Below are 14,804 nucleotides of genomic sequence, written 5' to 3'. Positions count from 1 at the left end.
TTCCTTCCTGAGATGGGGTCTCACTATGTTGTCCAACCTAGTCTCAAATTCCTGGACTCAAAAAATCCTCCCACCTCAGCCTCCCAGAGTGCTGGGATTACAGGCGTGAGCCACTATGCCCAATCAAGACAATTATTAAGGCTTAGCTTTGGCCTCAACAAATTCTGCCATCATTTTCGCTCCTGTGCTATCTAAATACTGGAACTCCACACATCTGTAGTGATGCTGTGAATAATGACAAAAGTTGCCTTAAAAGCATAGGACACCTGGGGACTAAAGAAGACTAGGAGGTGTAAGTGACTATGGAGAAGAATCTGTGATTGTTTCTGTCTCCAGGTGATATATCACATGGACTTCGCTCATCTAGAAAATGTGGGTCTTCTGCTGGGGCAGACATTTCAGTAAATCACAAAGGCACCATCAGAAGACACACGCAAGTTATTTAGACAAAGGGCTTATTTATCTTTATCAAAACTGGTTACCGTGCTTTCTCTTCTGACACTCTAAGCAGGTTCTTTGACACTGTGATTTTGCAAACCTAGGAAACAATGAAAATGACAAATGCGATGCACCAAAACAGAAGCTGGGGGTGTGAGGGGAAACCCTTTCCAATTCACATCACAACTGTATACACTTCATCTTCTCTCGCACCTAACTCTTCCTCTTTTCTCTATAAGGAAATTAATTTTTCGGCAGAGTGCTACAGAAATTTTTCCCATGGAGATTATTAGAAATCTGTCACTGGGGGCAGTGGCTCACGCCTATAATTCCAGCACTCTGGGAGGCCAAGGAAGGCGGATCACGAGGTCAGCAGATCGAGACCATCCTGGTTAACACGGTGAAACCCCGTCTCTATTAAAAGTACAAAACAGTTAGCTGGACGTGGTGGCGGGCACCTGTATTCCCAGCTGCTGGGGAGGCTGAGGCAGGAGAATGGTGTGAACCAGGGAGGCAGAGCTTGCAGTGAGCCGAGATCGCGCCACTGCACTCTAGCCTGGGCAACAGAGGGAGACTCCATCTCAAAAAAAGAAAAGAAAAGAAATCTGTCATGCATCGAGCAAAAACTGACCACCTGTGACCACCTGGATGCCTGCAACTATTAAATAAGCAGCATTTAATTTCACACTGTTATAATGTTTGCTCATTGCTACATGTGCCTTTTTTTTTTTTGAGACGGAGTCTGGCTCTGTTGCCCAGGCTGGAGTGCGGTGGCCAGATCTCAGCTCACTGCAAGCTCCGCCTCCCGGGTTTATGCCATTCTCCTGCCTCAGCCTCCCGAGTAGCTGGGACTACAGGCGCCCGCCACCTCGCCCGGCTAGTTGTTTTTTTTTTTTTTTTTTTTTTTTGTATTCTTTAGTAGAGACGGGGTTTCACCGTATTAGCCAGGGTGGTCTCGATCTCCTGACCTTGTGATCCGCCCGTCTCGGCCTCCCAAAGTGCTGGGATTACAGGCTTGAGCCACATGTGCTCTTTTAATTAGTCTTAAAGGATCGTGTTTCTTGCAGCTATAAAGTCATATCTATAGCAACGTTCCATAACAGTAGGTGTTCAGCACTTTTTGATTAAGTCCTATATTGGTAAAACTGCACATGGAAAGGGAAGCCCTATGTAGCACATCTGTGCAAAACCAACAAACAAGAAAATCCCATAAAGGCAGGGCAAGAACTCCAGTCTGTAGTCTATTTAATAGCAAGGACTTTGTCTTCTGTCATCACCACAGAATCTAGCACAAAGCTGGGCATACAGTAGGTTTCCAATAAATCTTTGCTGAATTGAACCTCCTTCTGCCACAGGTGGCATGGAGACAGAAATGACAATTCAGGTTTGTCACACCTCCTGGATATTCTGTATTTCTTTTGAAAATTGGTCTGAGAAAAAGAATTCATTTGCTGCAAAAGACAGTATGTCAAAGTTTCCACCTGGAACTCTAAAGAAAAAAAACTATCAAATAATGTAAATAAATTATCCTGATAAGCATAATAATGGCTTCAGGAAGGTAAATCACAGCTAATGTGTTCATTATTGACAAGGAAGATGGCAATAAGAAAGCAGCATAATAGTAAACACAAAATAAAAACACGTCAACAGCATCTTAACCAGCGAACCACAGCTGTTCTGAGTGCATTCAGCACCCAGGGCTGTCACGTCCTCATGTGTTTCTCATTCCTCCTGATTCACATGCCCAGTGATGAGTTAAGATATAAATTCAGTGGTTATAACAAAGGCTCACAACTTAAAAATGGCTTAGACCAGATTAAGGTACATTTCCCTTTTATCTAAAACACTATGTAAGCACTTCAGGGTAGATACAGTGGCTCTATAATCTTGAGGGAGGGTCCCAGACTATTTCCATCATATTTCTCTGCCATTCACAGCTTCAGGTTTCATCTCCTATCCCAGTATGGCTGCTTTGGCTCCTACCATCACATCTGCATTCCAGCCAACAGAAATAGGAGAGGTGAAGCTTAAAATATGTTGTAACATGGAGATTTTTCATATTGGTTCCTCCAGAATTCAATGTTTTTGCCTCCTACAAAGGAGGCTTGAAAGGAAGACTTTTCTGTGCATTGTTAAAATTTGGAAGTGGTATTATCAAAAGAAGAAGATGAGAATGGATTCTGAGGAACAATCAGCAGTCTTTGCCATACTATGCCTACTGTTCAGTAATCTCCCAGGTTTTTCTGGTGACATAGAGCAGTCATTCCCAAGTTTGTTTAGGAGATAAAACACCCAGGAATCATTAGTAAACATGAACATGAGATGCTCAATATCAATGTTTAAAACAAACGAAAAGACTTCTATGGAACAATAGCCCCAAAAGATAGAGTGGAGAAAAACTATGGTGCTGAGGTCAAATATGTTTGGAAAATGTAGCTCCATTTTTTCCTGGAGATATGTAAGGTACAATCTCATTTCATAGACTCTGAGGAAAGAGTTTAATATTGTTTAAACCAGTATTCCCCAAACTTATTTGACTGAAGAGTTTTTTATATAAGCCCTGAATCCCACAGAATTAGTACACTACAAAATACGCATTGGAAAACAGATTTCATTTCATCCTCCAAAGTGGGAAATGTAATTGCTAACTATTGTAACCGCCCAATGGGTTCACCTTGTCCACTGCCTAGACAGAGCTGATTTATCAAGACAGAAGAAGGGGGAATTGCAGTGGAGAAAGAGTAATTCATGCAGAGCTGGCTGTGAGGGAGACTGGAGTTTTATTGTTACTGAAATTGGGGATTGGAGGATTTGTTTGTTTGTTTGTTTTGTTTTTGTTTTTTTGAGACGGAGTCTCGCGCTGTCTCCCAGCCTGGAGGGGATCGGAGTTTTAAAGATTAATTTGGTGGGTAGCGGCTTGGGAAGTGGGGAGTGCTGATTAGTTGGGTTGGAGATTGAATCATAGGGGGTTGAAGTGAGGTTTTCTTGCTGTCTTCCATAGCTGGGTGGGATGGCAGAACTGATTCAGTCAGATTACCTGTCTGGGTGGTGGTGGTCCATCCAGTGCAGGGTATGCAAACTATCCCAAGCACTGATCTTAGGTTTTGCAGTAGTAATGCTATCCCCAGGAGCAATTTGGGGAGGTTCACACTCTTGGAGCCAAAGGCTGTCTGACACCTATACCACAATTTCTAATCTTGTAGTTAATTTGTTAGTCCTGCAAAGACAGACTGGTCCCCAGGCAAGAAGGGAGTCTTTTCCAGAAAGAGCCGTTATCAATTTTGCTTCAGAGCCAAACCATGAACTGAATTCCTTCCCAAAGTAAGTTCAGCCTATGCCCAGAAATGAACAAGGACAGCTTAAAGGTTAAGAGCAAGATGGAGTCGGTTAGGTCTGATCTCTGTCACTGTCATAATTCCCTCAGTTATAATTTTGCAAAGGCAGTTTCACTGTTAAGAAGAAGAAAATCACAACTGTAAGCTCTAGTATTCCAAAAGAAAACAAGCCCTTGGACTAAGAATAATCAGGTGTTTCTGACTGTTGTTTTATATGTGTGTGTGTGTGTGTGGTACTTTTTCACTCATTTTATCCCACAAGGGTAGCAGGTAAAAAACGTTTGAGTAACAGTGTAAGAGACTGACTTGCAAAAACTCTTGTTGATTAAATTCTACCAGGAATTGTGAAATTTCCTCATTAATGAGTGAATAAAACACCTGAGCCCATGTCACAAAATAGTTCATAGGGGAGTAGCTTGAAAATCCATAGGCTTTTAAGACATAATTTCTGCTTTCAAACACATGTAACCTATTTTGGAAGCCATGACTCACCCACAAGATCAGGCACATTTGAGGATTCTTTTCCCCCCAAGTGCTGGTTCTTCACACTTGTACTGCTTTCCAATTATTATTAACTCTTGCCTCTCAAAAAAGTTTAAATAAATAACAGCCATTTTGCTGACTCATTAGATAGGGACAGCAACTTCACATAGTAATACACAGGCTGTCCCACATGACCCCCACTAAGAACTGTAAAGTGTCTGCATGCCTCATGTACTAAGACATGGTCTCCTTTTTCCCCTCAATATACCAGCAGTAGCAATAGTTTCAAAATTTGATCACACAGACCCTGGATCACCCATAGTTTTGAAGATCTATTGGCAAATATTCCCATTAAATGATTCTTTCCCTATAAATGGTTAATTTAAGTGAAGATTTCCTGTTTGCAGAAAACAATTTGGAAGGTAACTAAGTTACTATGAGGTAGATAACCTGAGTCTCAGCCCATTTGTTTCCTCCTTTTGCCTTTCGTCTTTGAGTGATCTCACACATAACTGTGGCCTCAATATTTGTCTACACCAATGATGTCAAGTCTATTTCTAACTCAAACTTCCCTCGCCTAAACACCAGTTTTCAATTTAGATGTCAAACAAAACTAGTACCACAGCATACCCAGTTCTCCTAACCACAAACTTGAATATTATCCTATTGCGGGATCTGACCAGCAGCCCGCAATGCAACGGGGCTCTTTCTTTGCTCCCAGGCAGATCGGCAGGTTGAGAAATAATAGACACACCCAAGATAGTGAAAGCTGGGTCCAGGAGGGGTCGCCACCTTCTGGTCCCACGATGCCGCCAATGCACTAGATATGCCAGCATTTATTATTAAGTTTAGTGAGGGCGGGGGTAAGTTAGTGAGGGATTTAGGGTCATTTGATTATGAGGTGAGATGGTCACATGGGCATGAAGTAATTCTTTAACATCTGTATGCAGAAGTACAGTATACAGAGGTAAGAATTTACAATATAGTGTGTGCATCAGTAATTTCTAACAGAGCCTTAAAACAGAAACACAGTCTTTCCATAACCTATGATTAACAAGATATTAATCAGCAGTAACAGTTGCAGTAAAAACTGGTTACAAACAATCCATAGAAACAGGACGTGAAGCTAGGCAACCAGTTAGACCAGAAATTCTCTGAAGGGAGTATGTCATAACCCTAAAGAGGCCTAGAAGAGCTGTGGCAAGATGAGGGCATTTACAGCCCTATCTTATCCATATGAACAGGCGCCCCTCATGCATCCATTTATAGGCTCTCCACAAGGGTCATATTCTATTCCCAGAGTTATGAACATCTGCTTTTCTGGGATAGGAATCTTGGTGATGTGAAACCTCCCTGAATGCACGTCCATTCATAGGCTCTCTGCAGGGGGGAGTACATCACGTGCTGTTGGCTCATTCTGGCAGTCCAAGCTGGAATTGTCTTTACACAATCCTGTATACAACTTTGTATTTACAATAATCAGGAGCATTTCATCTTTTATTCTGTAGCAATAGTTTCANAACAGTTGCAGTAAAACTGGTTACAAACAATCCATAGAAACAGGACGTGAAGCTAGGCAACCAGTTAGACCAGAAATTCTCTGAAGGGAGTATGTCATAACCCTAAAGAGGCCTAGAAGAGCTGTGGCAAGATGAGGGCATTTACAGCCCTATCTTATCCATATGAACAGGCGCCCCTCATGCATCCATTTATAGGCTCTCCACAAGGGTCATATTCTATTCCCAGAGTTATGAACATCTGCTTTTCTGGGATAGGAATCTTGGTGATGTGAAACCTCCCTGAATGCACGTCCATTCATAGGCTCTCTGCAGGGGGGAGTACATCACGTGCTGTTGGCTCATTCTGGCAGTCCAAGCTGGAATTGTCTTTACACAATCCTGTATACAACTTTGTATTTACAATAATCAGGAGCATTTCATCTTTTATTCTGTAGCAATAGTTTCAGGGGGTCTCCCTACATCATCCAAGACCCTATCTTATTTTTCAACAAGTATTGTTGATTCTTCCTCCTAAAACTACCAAATGCATCCTTTACCCTGAAACTTAACTTGGCCCTGCTCAAGTTCAGATACCCTTCTTCTCTTGTTTGGACTATTACAATAGCTTCTCTTTTTTTTTTTTTTTTTTTTTTTTTCTGAGACAGAGACTCACTCTGCCACCAGGCTGGAGTACAGTGGCACGATCTTGGCTCACTACAACCTCTGCTTCTGGGTTCAAGTGATTCTCCCACCTCAGCCTCCCAAGTATCGGGGACTATAGGTGCATGTCACCACACTCAGCTAATTTTTGTATTTTTAGTAGAGACGGGGTTTCACCATGTTGGCCAGGATGGTCTTAATCTGCTGACTTCATGATCCATCCACCTCGGCCTCCCAAAGTCTTGGGATTACAGATGTGAGTCACTGCACAATCTCTCTGTCTATAATCTTCACCTTTTTCAATTTACACTCCAATCCAACTTATCCTTTCTAACACTTAATTATTAAATTCCTCCTCTACAACAACATTTATAATAGTTGTCAATCTCCTAGAGTAGTGATTCTCAAATTTAGCACTGTAATGTCTCTTTATAAGTGAAAAAGAATCCATGTGAATTGGTCTTGTTTTGCTACTATAACAAACTCCTGCAAACTTGGTGGCTAAAATGACACAAATATATGATCTTACAGTTGCAGGGGTCAGAAGTCTGATATTGTCACTGGGCTAAAATCAAGGTGTCAGCAGAACTGTATTCCTGCTGGGGAATCCAGGGAAGTGTCCCTGTCCTGGTCTTTTCTAGCTTCTAAAGGCTGCTGCATTCCTTACTCCTGGCTCTCTTTCATATTCAAAGCCAGCAAAGGCCAGGGGAGTCTTTCACATGCTGCGTCACTCTGACATTTCCATTGTCACGTCTCCTTCTCTGACTCTGACTCTCCTGCCTCCCTCTTTCATTTGTAAGGACCCTGTGCTGGGCGCGGTGGCCCATGCCTGTAATCTCAGCACTTCAGGAGACCGAGGCGGGTGGATCACTTGAGGTCAGGAGTTTGAGACCAGCCTGGCCAATATGGCAAAACCCTATCTCTACCAAAAATACAAAGATTAACCAGGCATGGTGGTACATTCCTGTAACCTCAGCTACTTGGGAGGCTGAGGCATGAGAATTGTTTGAACCTGGGAGGCAGAGGTTGCAGTGAGCCAAGATCATGCCTCTACACTCCAGCCTGAGTGACAGAGCGAGACTCTGTCTCAAAAATAAAAATTAAAAATTAAAATTAAGGACCCTTGGGATTACATGGGAGCCATCTGGATAATGCAGGAGAATCTCCCTGATATAGTCTGAATATCTGTCCCTACCCAAATCTCATGCTGAATTGTAATCCCCAGTGCTGAAGATACGGCCAGGTGGGGCAGGGGAGGGTGGGCAGGGAGGTGTTTGGATCACAGGGGCAGATCCCTCATAGTTTGGTACTATCTTTGTGATAGTGACTTCTTGAGACATATGGCCATTTAAAAGTGTGTGGTACCTTCTCCCCCAGCTACTCTCTCTGTTGCTCCTGCTTTCACCATTGAAGTACAAGCTCCCACTTAGCCTTCTGCCATGTGTAAAAGCTCCCTCGGCCTCCCCAGAAACTGCCCAGAGCCAAATGATGTCAGTACCATGCTTCCTGTACAGCCTGCAGAACTGTGAGCCAATTAAACCTCTTTTTTTTTTTTTTTTTTTTTTTTTTAAAGACAGAGGCTCTGTTGCCCAGGCTGGAGTGCAGTGGCACAATCTTTGCTCACTGCAACCTTTGTCTCCCAGGTCCAAGCAATTCTTCTGCGTCAGCTTCCCAAGTAATTGGGATTACAGGTGCGTGCCACCATGCCCAGCTAATTTTTGTATTTTTAGTAGAGATAGGGTTTCACCATGTTGGCCAGACTGGTCTTGAACTCCTGACCTCAGGTGATTCGCGCACCTTGGCCTCCCAAAGTGCTGGGATTACAGGCGTGAGCCACCAGGCCCCTCCCTAAACCTCTTTTCTTTACAAATTACCCAGTCTCCAGTATTTCTTTACAGCAATGCAAGGACAGCCTAAGACATGCCTCATCTCAAGATCTGTAACAGAATCACACCTGCATAGTCCCTTTGGCCATGTGTATTAGTTTGCTTGTGCTGCCATAACAAAATACCATGAACTGAGTGTCTACACAACAGACATTAATTTTCTCCCAGTTCTGGAGGCTGGAAGTCCAAGATCAAGGTGTTGGCAGGATTGGATTCTCCTGACGCCTCTCTCCTTAGATTACAGATGGCCATCTTCTCGCAGTGTCCTCACAAGAACTTTTCTCTGTTCATATATACACCCCTGGTTCTCTCCCTCTTTTTATAAGGACAGAAGTCCTATTGGAGTAGGGCCCCACCCTAACACCTTATTTTAATTTAATTGCCTCTAAAGACCTTATCTCCAAATGCAGTTACATTCTGAGGTACTGGAATTATGGACTTCAACATATGAATTTGGGGGGAACCTGATTGAGCCATAACACGAATTTAGCCCACTTATGAGCTCCTTAACTTTGATCAAGCTGATTGCTCTATTTATGAGTTTCCTAATCTGTAAAATTTGGAAATAAGAGTGCCTACCCCAAGTGCTTATTTTCAAGAGTAAACAAGATAAATCATGACTTGGAACAGTTCCAAACATGTAGCATGCTCTTGGTAAATGATACCTAATTAAGATATAAAAGTAAAAAAGTTATCTGTTCTCACTCCCTATCTTTACCTTTGGTTTAAGCTGCCCCTTGGGTGCGTTCTCTCATTGTGTTAGTGCTGAACCTCCAAAATAAGAGTAAAACCGATGCCAAAGAGAAAACGCAAGTTCTCTCTTAGTTCTGGCTTCAGAAAATGAAAAGTAACATAAAGAATATGAAGAAATAAGAATGACCTTTGAGATACAGGACTGCTTGGGAATGTGGTAGTGGTTTCGTGAATGTGTTCCTCTATCAAAACTCATCAAATGGCATGGCTGAGATCTGAATGTTTTACGTCTTCCCAAAATTCATGAGTTGAAACCCTAACTCCCAATGTGAAGGAGACGGGGGCCTTGGGAGGTGATTAGGTCAAGAGGGTGGAGCCCACATGAATGAGACTAGTGCTGCTATAAGAAGAGACATAAGAGAAACCCCTCACCCCTTTTACCATGTGAAGACACAGAGAAGACACAAACTGAGCCAGGAAGTGTGCCCTCACCAGATACCAAATCCATCAGCACCTTGATCTTGTACTGTCCAACCTCCAGAACTGTGAAAAATGAGTTTTTGTTGTTCATACGCTACCCTGTCTATCATATTTACTTATAGCAGCCTGAATGGACTAAGACATACCCTCAAACTAGGTCCAATTCATTAGGGGGAAAGTATTTACCAATAAAAAACATTAACAGCTATATATTTGTATCAATAATTTAAATTATTTAGATGTTTAAAGGCAATTATTTTCAGCTTAGAAAAAAATAATTCTAGAACTGCTGGGAGGGGTGATTTACACCTGTAATCCCAGAACTTTGGGAGGCCAAGGTAGGCCAGGAGTTCAAGACCAGCCTGGGCCACAGAGCAAAACCCCGTATCTACAAAAAATACGAAAATTAGCCAGGAATGGTAGTGCGCACCTGTGGCCTCAGCTACTTGGGAGCCTGAGGTGGGAATGTCAATTGAGCCAGGAGGTTGAGGTTGTAGTGAGCCATGATTATTGTGCCACTGCACTCCAACCTGGGTGACAGAGCGAGACCTTGTCTCAAAATAATAATAATAATAATAATAATAATAATAATAATAATAATTCTAGCACCCTCAAGTGGGGCAGGAGGGAAGAATGCTACTGTATGCGTACCCATTAGGACTCTTTCAGTTGCAAGCGACTGAAACCCCAGTCCCAGCTGGCTTGAGCCATAGGGATTTTATCGGCTCAAGTAAATAAGCAGTGGCTTTAGGTGCAGCTGGTTATGGACCCAGCTGATGTAAGCAAGATCTGGTTTCTCTCTCCCCATCTTGGCTTCTTCAGCATTACCTGACAGTTGCCAATTCAGCAAGAGCCAATTTCACTGCAGTTGCCTCAGGGAGCCAGGAAGCACACAGATGAACGTTCCTTATGGTGCTAATTTGAACACAAATTAGAAACAAGTAAATTAAAATTAAATCATTAAAAGAAATAAAGAAATCTGGAAAAGTGTTATGGGCTAAATTTTGTCCCCTCAAAATTTATTTGTGGAAGTCCTGCTACTCAATATCTCAGAATGTGACTGTATTTGGGGATAGGGCCTTTTTTGAAAAAATAATTAAGGTAAAATAGGACAGGTGTGGTGGCTCATGCCTGTAATCCCAACACTTTGGGAAGCCGAGGCAGGTGGATCACCTGAGGTCAGGAGTTCAAGACAAGCCTGGCCAATGTTGCAAAACCCCATCTCTACTAAAAATGCAAAAATTAGCCAGGCATGGTGGCGGGTGCCTGTAGTCCCAGCTACTTGGGAGGCTGAGGCAGGAGAATCGCTTGAACCCAGGAGGCAGAGGTTACAGTGAGCCAAGATCACACCATTGCACTACAGCCTGGAAACCAAGAGCAAAACTCTGTCTCAAAAAAATAAAAAATAAAAAGAATGTAAATAAAGGATTTAGGGGTGAGTCCTAATCCAATATGACTGGCGTCCTTATAAGAAGAGATCAGAACACAGGCACAGAGGGAAGACCATGTGAAGACAGTGGAAGAAGAAGGTCATCCATTAACCAAGGAGAGTGGCCTCAGGAGAAACCAACCCTGCCAACACCTTGATCTTGGATTTCCAGTCTCCAGAACTGTGAAGAGATAAATGTCTATTGTTGAAGCTGCACTTTGTTATGGCAGCCCTAGCTGACTAATACATTTGGCCCATGTATCTTCACTGTCCAATTCACCCCCACATAGCAAGATGGCTGCTAAAGGCCAGACATGATGGCTTATGCCTGTAATACCCACACTTTGGGAGGCAGAGCAGGGAGAATTGTTTGAGCCCAGGAATTCGAGAGCAGTCTGAGAAACACAGTGAGACCCCACCTGCACCAAGAAAAAAAAAGATGGCTGCCAAGACCCTGGGCTACATCCTTCCCGGTTCACAACCCAACACCAGCTGGGATCCTGAGTGTCACTCTGATTGGAGAAGAAAAATAATGTGTGTCATGAAATAGTACTTCACATTTATATGAAAATTCTTTTTGTATTTGGTTTGTACTTGCACCTGGGTGACCTCCCCTATTCTCTAAGGCAGAGTCAAGTGTCCACATTTTGACTTCCAAAAGAGACTCTTGAAATCTGTAAACCATAGTTGTAAAAATTGAAGCATTTGTTTTGCATGAGCCAGGCATTGCAGGAGGAAAGAGGAAGGCTCTTTTCCCTCAAAAAGGCAAAGCTTGAAAGGAGCAGGACATAACGTTCATTCACTAAATTAGATGGAAAATAGAAGTTCATAAAGAGGACTCCTTTCTCTGCAGAAGATCAAGGTTTTTCTGGCTGAAAGGGCAAGAAGACAGAGGAGGAAGAGGAGAGAGGAGACTGGAGGCTCCTCAACCTAGAGCACCATGTGGAGGAGTGCAGAGTCAATGTCAAGGAGAGCCAAATGCAGGCGGGCAACACCCTCAGTCCACAATGCTGAGTCTCAGGGGAGCTGTTGCAGAGGCCAGAGCCAGTCCAGGCAGGGCAGTGTGCCACCCACCTGTGATGAGCAGCAAGGCATTGCTAAAATACTTATGCCAGGCTGGGAAACATCCAGTCAACAACAGCCCACCCAGGACCTATCAAGACTGTGATGGGCTCATCAAACTTTACTTTCAGTACACTGCCCATGTCAGGACAATTCTAATCCTCCCCCCACCCCAAAATAAAGGGTGATTCCTTGAATATTGAATACTCAGAGAACGTAGAGATGTTGGGGAAAGGAAAGTTCTAGAACCTGTACTTGTATGCCTATGTGGGACTAAGTAGAGCTACATATTTCTGCCCCATCGCCCTCCTACAGCAAGCTGACAACCAACCTCCTTTATATGTGTACACTTCTGGTCCAGGAACTAGGGCAATATCCCAGCTGACTTAGGCTTGGTCCTGTGCTCCACCACCACTTCCTCTGAGTGAGAAGCAGATCCCCCAAGTGCATAGAACAAAGATGAGAGAAGCATCAAATGCAAAAATGTCAGGTACCAAAATGAGGGTTGGCTGATTTGCTACTTCAGCAGCAATGTTTTTCACTAGACCCAATCATATCTTGTTGTCATACTTTAGATTTTCCCAGAAAAGAGAACAGGATTTTTTCCCTCCCAAACTGATATATTCTCTTGACCCAGAGGCTCTTGACCTTCCTGGAATCTTTGACGAATAGTTATAGTTAATGCACAGTAACTGTAGACCACAACTAAGAGACATTCAGTAATTGGATGACAAGGCCAGAGAAGATCAGTGTCATAGGAGTAAATAGTAATTCAAACAAAGAAAAGAAATGAGCAATTTATGTAAATATTTCTAGTGTGTCAACCCCATTAAATGATATTTTGCAAATGTGGTTAGGGAGAACAGTGTGTCTCCCATCGATTTTCAAAATTCCAATGGTGCCTCCCGGAATCTCATCAAGAAGACAACAAAAAGATATATTATAAGTAGTGATCAGAAGAGAGCATGAGGGGAGTCCCTGGGGTTCTGGGTGAGGTTCTGTTTCTTGATCTGGATGTCACTTATCAGAGGTATTGAGTTTATGAAAATCATCGAGCTGTATGCTTATGATCTGTGTTCTTTTCAGTATGTGTTTATATTTCAATTAAAAAAAAAATTAGGCCAGTTTCAGTGGCCCATACTTGTAATCCCAGCACTTTGGGAGGCCAAGGCAGGAGGATCACTTGAGGCCAAGAGTTGGAGACTAGCCTGGGCAACACAGTGAGACCCCATCTCTACAAAACATACAAAAAGTAGCCTGGTCTGGTGGTGCGTGCCTGTAGTCCCAACCACTTGGGAGGTTGCGGTAGAAAGATCACTTGAGCCTGGGAGGTGGAGGCTGCAGTGAGCTATGATCATGCCATAATACTTTAGCCTGGGCAACAGAGCAAGAACCTGTCTCAAAAAATATATGTGTATATATAAAGAGAGAAGAGGAAGAGAAAGAGAGGAAAATAAAGAGAGAGAGATACTCTTGTAAATTAAGTTATGATTCAATGTCTAAGAATTTTGAAGCAGTCCCCCAACAATAGAAGTCATTTGCCATTGCTAGGGAATATGGACACACAACAGTTTGGTGGTAGGAGAGTTTTGGGGTTTATCCAGGTCTTTGTATGGGAAAAACAAACTGACAGACTGAGTGGTCTGGTTAAAGAGTAGGCTCTTCTGTTACAAGCAAAGAGGATTCTCACAGTTCCTTTAAGAGCCTGGTGCTCAACCAGCTTCTTCTGATTGGGTGCCATGTTCCCCTGCTGGCCTTGGGGTCCTGTTTCTCAGGCGCTTTGACACTAGTGAGGGGTTTCACCCAGGGCTGGGTGTAAGGCCTCTGACCCTTGGCAGCACAAGTGCACTGTTCCTCACCTGAAATCATTGGGACCAAGTGTGCTTTAAAATGCATTTATTTTTGAATTCTATCTATTGTGTAGAAATAATACACATATCAATTTTGTGTGTACATATATACATATGTATAGTATATTAATTATGTCCCAACTCCAGCAGAAATGAAATGAAACACATATTTTTGGAGTGCAGTTCATAAATATTCACATGAAGGAAGTTGAAAAGGAAACTTTAAATACCTCATATCACTTCAGGAAAGTTTTCATCCATAATAAGTATAAAAATGGTTTTTTAAAGATATGGCGATTACAATTTGCAAAAAAAGATTCTAGACCCATATATACTTACCATTTTAAATCTGTAAATTAATGTCCTGGGTTTATAATTTTTGCATAACTGTTATTAGTGTGAATTCCTGTCCTAGAGTCTAATACTCATCCATTCTCACCCCAGGTAAATCGATAAAATAAAATAGCTGGAGTTGGTAAAGCCAAGTAAACTGCTGGACAGTTTGCCCCTCTCTAGCGTGTGGCTGGCCATTCTGGGCAGGAGAGATAATGCAGGCCTGCCAGTAGTCTCTCTCCAGCTTCCCACTAGCCATCATTAATTTTTGGATATTGTGCGGTGTCTATGACTTTCTCTTTCACCCCTTTCTGGAAAAATCTTGTAAGAGACCTCAATGGTTGAGTAAATCATTGCTGAAGAAAAAGTCATTCAATTCAATACATTTAATAAATATTTGAATCTATGCATTAGTACTGTGCCATTTTACCCTATATAATTTTGATCCTTAAGTTGTGATAATGTACCCTAACAGAGTCAATCTCAATTTTTCTAAAACTTGGTGGCTAGCATCAGGATTTGGCTGCAAGTCTAAAACTGGGAGTTTTCTGCCTTTTTGTTTGGGGAGAGTTAGGAACCTCATTTGGAGGGTCTCTTGAGAAAGAAAAAAACAAAGGGGATGGGGAGGGAAGGGCAGGGGAGGGGCAGGGGAAGGG

General features: G+C 42.6%; 1 long non-coding RNA gene across 1 annotated transcript in view; it reads right to left on the bottom strand.

Moving 5' to 3' along the window:
• LOC108537252 (uncharacterized) overlaps window positions 1-14,804 on the bottom strand; it is a 41,762-nt gene that overhangs the window by 6,476 nt on the left and 20,482 nt on the right. Inside the window, exon 2 of the long non-coding RNA XR_001887736.1 lies at window positions 10,303-10,389. This is a non-coding gene — a long non-coding RNA (uncharacterized LOC108537252). The remainder of the gene's footprint in view (window positions 1-10,302; window positions 10,390-14,804) is intronic.

Source organism: Rhinopithecus bieti, unplaced genomic scaffold (assembly GCF_001698545.2).
Source record: "Rhinopithecus bieti isolate Rb0 unplaced genomic scaffold, ASM169854v2 scaffold_315, whole genome shotgun sequence".
In the NCBI taxonomy this organism is placed as follows: Eukaryota; Metazoa; Chordata; class Mammalia; order Primates; family Cercopithecidae; genus Rhinopithecus; species Rhinopithecus bieti.
Note: the sequence above shows the minus strand (reverse complement) of the source record. Positions and strands in the feature narration are given on the sequence as shown.